Source organism: Amblyomma mixtum, chromosome 5 (genome assembly GCF_055824585.1).
Source record: "Amblyomma mixtum isolate Tamu chromosome 5, ASM5582458v1, whole genome shotgun sequence".
Classification (NCBI taxonomy): domain Eukaryota; kingdom Metazoa; phylum Arthropoda; class Arachnida; order Ixodida; family Ixodidae; genus Amblyomma; species Amblyomma mixtum.
The window spans coordinates 179192684-179198683 of record NC_143016.1 but is presented as its reverse complement, the minus strand read 5'-3'; the positions used below and the strand labels follow the sequence as shown (position 1 = coordinate 179198683).

General features: G+C 46.8%; 1 long non-coding RNA gene across 1 annotated transcript; it reads right to left on the bottom strand.

The window, feature by feature from the left end:
- Window positions 1–1944: 1944 nt before the first annotated feature.
- On the bottom strand, window positions 1945–4554 carry LOC149344929 (uncharacterized). The gene is made up of 2 exons (XR_016283236.1): window positions 3219–4554; window positions 1945–2034 (listed from the first exon to the last, which is right to left on the bottom strand). It is a non-coding gene; the product is annotated as an uncharacterized LOC149344929 (long non-coding RNA).
- Between the last annotated feature and the right edge of the window lie 1446 nt (window positions 4555–6000).

Genomic DNA, 6000 nt, shown 5'->3' with positions numbered 1-6000 from the left:
ACAGAAAGTGTGTGTCCTGAGTGAATCAACTTGAAATTCGAGGCCAATACAATGGGGTTTTGTTACGTTTTGCGCTAATAATAATAAACAGAATCTTTATGCGAACATAAAGTGCCTCTAAACAGATATGCGAAGCTGAAGAGATTACCGCGCATGCGGGAACACTTTATTTGCAGAGCCATCGCTATATGTGCTCATTCATGTGCAAGCAAACATTTTGACTTAGAAGTTACATTCAGCCAGAGCAATGCCTACTCCCGTAATATCTTAGAATGTCATGAAATATTGAGGAAAATAGATGTGTGTGTAAATGATGGCAGATTTTTTTCACGTTTCATGACCATGCACATAAAAGCAACCGCTGTGGCAAATGCTATTTCAAGGCCGGAATGCGAAGACAATGCAAGCATGCTGCTGCTGTATGCTTTTTTGTAAACAAGCATGAGGAACCGTCCTGAGCAAGAGGCTGAAGCGTTCGTCAGATCTGGTAAAATGTAGAGTTCCGGACCCTTCCAATTAGGGTTTTTTCATAACCACGCTAATGAAAATCTGGTCGTAAATGTTTATCAGGTAGACGAGCACCATTTTGAAAATATTTATGGTCTTTCTTCTAATTTGTAAATACGGATCGACACTAACGTCATATTATGTTCCCCGCTTTGTAAACCAGGTCAAAAAACAATTCGCGATGTAAAACCTGCTTCCCACATAACCTTGCTGAATTATCCTGAAGTCCTTGATGGTTTTGCTGAGAGAGCTTCGAAATCTGCTGAAAAATAGCTCTTAGACAAAATGTTTTCACCAATGTCATCCACAGACCACCCAGCCAAAGGACTTCATACCGGTTTCCAATAAATTTCACCAGAAGCTCTCGGCCCCTCGTGTTCACGGAACTATCCTGAGTAGTAGTAGTAAGTGGCTTTTATTGTAAATGAAAAAGAAGGTAAAAGGATTCTTGCCAGCGCCGGCATCTGCTATCATGTCTAGAAGCACCTGAGCTGGAGCTGGGGGATGGAAATGGAAAGCGAGATGACAGTGAAGGGGAAAACAAAGGGTAGAGAGAGAGGGAAAACCTTCCCTCCTGCTTCTATTTCCATTACGCGAGGCGATACAGCCAGTGGGAAGGACCGCGAAAGTTGCCGGCGACCTGACACGTGAGGCGCGCACTTCGGGAGAGGGCGACCGCACTCTCTCTCTCTCACACACACATACACTACGCTCGCCCGCTCCGCAAGCTCCCCTCTCACTCGCATACACCAAGCTGCCCCGCACGCCCGCAGCACAATTTTCTCCATTCTTGACCGGAGCGGAATTCCAGCCATGACTAACAATGAGGGACACCACCGCTTTTGAGCACCCGCGAGCAGATTGGCACTTGCGCTGGCACGTGGCAAGTGCCAGCGGTGCGAGCAGCAAGCCCACCATAGCAGACTTCCATATTTATGCAACTCACCTACTCCTATCTAGACACTACACGCGCAATCGTGCAGCGCCATGCGCAGCAAATGTCGCTGTACTATTGTGGAGCAGCTCTTCCGGAAACCGCCATTTACAAGAGCTAGTTTTGAATCATAATACCCTGTAGCCGAGACTGACAACTGATTGCATTTCTAACGATTTCGGTATCCGTGGTTTGCACACCGCTGAGGGAAAGTACTGGTATTTCATGCAGTGCAAACAATGGCAAGAGATGCTGGCATTGTTTTTGCTGCATTGCGCGCATGCATATCACCAGCTACGCTCCCATATACCTTTCAAGAATGTTATCCGTGCATTCTTTTTTTCTTGCAGTGTGTGATTGACATATAATTTTGGGGGCATGCTTTGCCACTACAATGCTAGTGAAATCGCACTGTCCACACATGCACTTCGCCACTGGTAGAGGCAGAAGCAGAAGGCTTCATTCACTTCCATTGATGTGCATTTTCAAAAGACAAATGCATGTTCCTTATAAAAACAGGACCATTTTATTGCAACATCTGCTAAGCACGTTCAGATGCCTTGCACAACTCCCCCACACATCATGGTGGCAGCCTGCAAGCAAACAAGACCATACCAATGTCATATGTGAGTCTATTTTCAGGAAGTGACAGGAAATGTCAGTGCTCAAAAGTGGGTATTAGCTTGTTCTTTACTGCTCAACCATTGCAGTTACTTTCCATTGACTTAGTGTTTCAGTAACACACAAACACATATGCTTACCTCCCGTCATACAAAAATGTGAGGGCAGTAACGGAAAAGGAAAGAAAATATGTGCATAAACATAGCAAGTGGACTGAAAAGTCCTTACATACATCTAAGTAATTTGCTGCCACTGTAACAATGAGAGCAGATATGTTAGGATAAAAGCCTGCTGAGCACGATAGAAACATATTCTGCTTATGCCATACAGGGTGATACAAAGCTGCTGGAACAATGATACACTGCTTGTTTTGATGTCACCAGCAGTTCACGAAGAAAAAGCTTACCAGCAGAAGGCTGTATCCATTACACACAAGCAGAAAAATGTGAGCTGTGAGGTTGAATATCCCTTGAAAGTGTATATTGATACTGTGCTTCCAAGGAAAGTGAACGCCACAAGCGGGCTAGTAGCAAAAGAAAAGACGCAGCTATAGAACAGAACAAAGGAGCAGGCATAAGAAGTACAGCATGTCCAACTAAGCTATACTTGGGAAAAAGAAACAACTCAACAGTGACGTTGCAACGGACATATAAAAGCCCCACATTTTTGAAAATATAAAGCGGAAAGAAATGAAAACACACTGTTTCATGTTTCATATAGCAGGGATCTCAACGGTTACATTTGAAAATCAATTACAAGCATATTTAGAGTGCATTCATCCACAAATGTGCTTCAGCGCCTTTTCAGCTAAGGAAAACACCCAACTCAACGAGGGCTGTGTAGCTTTCAAGCATTTGTATGAAACAAGTGATAAGTTTATAGCAAAAATACCCTCTATAATGATTTTACCTCACATATACTCACCTACGAGGCCATAACAGGAGGGCGGAAAGAAAAACTATATTGTTGCAAAAGAGCAAACGACTAGGCGCCTTACGAAATGTCACAGTGCCGTGACACTGGTAATCTTGCACACGCGTTCATGAAAAACCGCACTCGATAACACACACTACGAGGTAGCTCACGCACGCGACACAGGTACAGTTGGGACTTCAATGCACATACTAATAACAAAATTGCGGTCCGAATGGCTCACCTGCGTTTGGCCCTGACATCAGCCATGCGCGTACGAAGCTTTGTGATCGTCGACCTTTTGCGTTGAAGGTATCGCCGCCGATTCCCCATTTGACACTTTTACACACAAAAAAACTGGCAAGATAACGTGATAAAAAACGGCGCTGCACATAAATACAAAAGCACAGTAAAAAAAAACACCAACAAGCAAAACAGCACGATACACCGATGACAGCCTGCGGAGCAGCCGAAGAAGCGACCGAAAGGCAGGACAGGCTTCAGCGTAGTCAGTCGTCCGTACCGGTACAGAATACCGGGGCGAGAGTTGCGGGCGTCACACACACAGGGGAGGCGCTGCGCACACGTTTCAGTAAACCCCAATAGTTACTGTCTCGTACGTCTTGCTTCAAAATGCTTGACAGCGCCACTGTCGTTGACTGGCGGAACTCCATTGTTGAGTCAAAACGCCCGCGAGATTCAAATGCAGCAGCCCCGTCGACCAACAAACGGGGCGAGTGCGAGCTAACATGAGTCGTTTATCATACCCAAATTTACATCACTGGTAGTTTAAGACCAGGGACTTCAGTTCCTGTCAAAAAAGCCTGGAATATAACAGTGATCTTTCGCGCTGGATGTATTTTGCGGAGGTTACGGCGCACCAAAAAATAGCGCAATTGAATGGCGCAGTAATACCGTTCTGTTTGTCATAGCGAAATTCGGACTTGAGCAGGTCCTTGAATATTTCCTAAATATTTCGCGTGCAAAATTTGTTCCCTATACGACGTTTACTTCCTTCTAAAACTCAGATCAAAAAAGCGCAGTTTCTAGGTTACGACCAACTTTGAACAATGAAAACTAAAAAATTATGACATGTAGCTCAATGAAATTTTCAAGAATTAACAACATGGGTACTATCTACAATCCTGCTAAATATGTTTGTGATTTATGAACTGGACTAGGAGTTATTAATGCGCCATTCTTTTAAATTTCACACTTTTTTATGGCACCAGTTCTAAATAACCACCCAATATAACTCAATAAATTGCCTGTAAGGTCCTCGAGTCACACTTAATCTAAAAGCTGCAGAAGCAGTTTTCTTTTCGGAGCAGTAGTTTTCGTCAACAGCAAATCCAACGCAGGCAAGTCGAGCAAAAATATCGTTTTATGCCCCTCGCTCTTTTGCTCACTGCTATCATACTAACGTGAATAGCTTTTAGCGACACATACCATCGCAAAGAAGATACAATTATCTTTACAATGCGCTCAATATCATTTTTCTAGCGCAAACGGATGAGCCACACCGCTCACACAAACATGACAAAAAACGGCTGCTGACCGCCGCTAGCGTGGTACCGCCGCCTTAAAGACGTGAGAGCATAGAATGTGCCTGTGTCAGGCCCAATGCTGCAGAAGAAGGCGCGGCAGTTCGCTGCAATTCTTGAGGTTACCTACCGGCTTCGAAGCGTCTTCTGGCTGGCTCCACCGTTTTCGCCAACGAAACGGCGTAGCCTGGCAGTCTGTGTCTGGCGAGGAGAAGGCAGCAGATGAAGCAGCAGCAGCCACGTGGAGGGAGGAAAGCTTCCACGAAATGGTCAAGTCTTATGCAGCAGCTAATATTTTTAATGCAGACGAGACTGCCTACTTTTATCAGCTGCTCCCGGACAAGACAATGCATTTTAAAGGAGAACAGTGCAGAGGCGGCAAAAAGTCGAAGCTTCGCGTCACCGTGCTGTATTGCTGCAATGCAGATGGCACTGAAAAGTTGAAGCCTCTGGTGATCGGGAGGTTTTCGAAGCCGCGCTGCATGAAAAATGTGAAAAATGCCGTGCCATTATAGGGCGAATCAGCGTGCCTGGATGACCCGCGAGCTCTTTTCCGAGTGGCTGCTGACGGTAAACGAGAAGATGAGGAAGGAGGGGAGGCACATTTTGATGATTGTCGACAATTGCTCGGCGCACATTGTCAACATACGGCTCACGAATGTGCGTCTCGAGTATCTGCCGCCGAACTGCACGTCAGTACTTCAGCCACTGGACCAAGGAATAATAAGGAGCGTGAAGTCGCACTTTCGGAAGCGCCTTGTTCAGCGGCTGCTCATCAACCTGCGCCTGCAGCGCTCGAGAGTCATCAACGTCCTACAGGCTGCGGAAATGCTGACAGGCGCATGGTGGAGCGTCACGTCCACCACCATCCAAAACTGCTGGAAGAAGGCCGGCCTGACGATCAGAGATGGCCAACCACAAACCGATGAACCGGCAGCGGAGGACAGTTCGAGCGAGCTTTGGAGCGAGGTGGCCGAGCAGCTAGCCGTCGATCCTTCAGTCACATTTGACGACTATGTCCAGTGTGACGAGGCGACGTGGACCTCAGCGGAGCTTACCACTGGTGACAGGGGGATGATGGTGAGCAATGCGTCACCACGGACCCGAGCATCCGCGCCTAGCCGTGCGTGGCATCGCCGTGTCCGGGGAAAAGGGGATCCTGGTGGTTGAACCGATGCCGAGCGTTTGGACCCTTAAGGCCCCTCGGCGGAGGCAACACACCAATTTGGCCCCAGCTTCCTGTAGACGGCACCTCCGGCCTGACCCGACCGGGGGAAATCGGCAGACGCCTTTTCCTGTTCTCCTTTCTATCTTTCACTGTCCTATCTCCTTTCTTACAACTTTCCTGTATCCTCCTCACTTCTTGGTTTTTTCCTTTTTTCCTGGCGGCGAGGGTTAACCGTGTGTGACCAACTACCCTGAGTTGAGTCATATTAGGTTATAGTTGAGGTGTACAGCTGGCGTGGGCAGGACTTTCTTTCA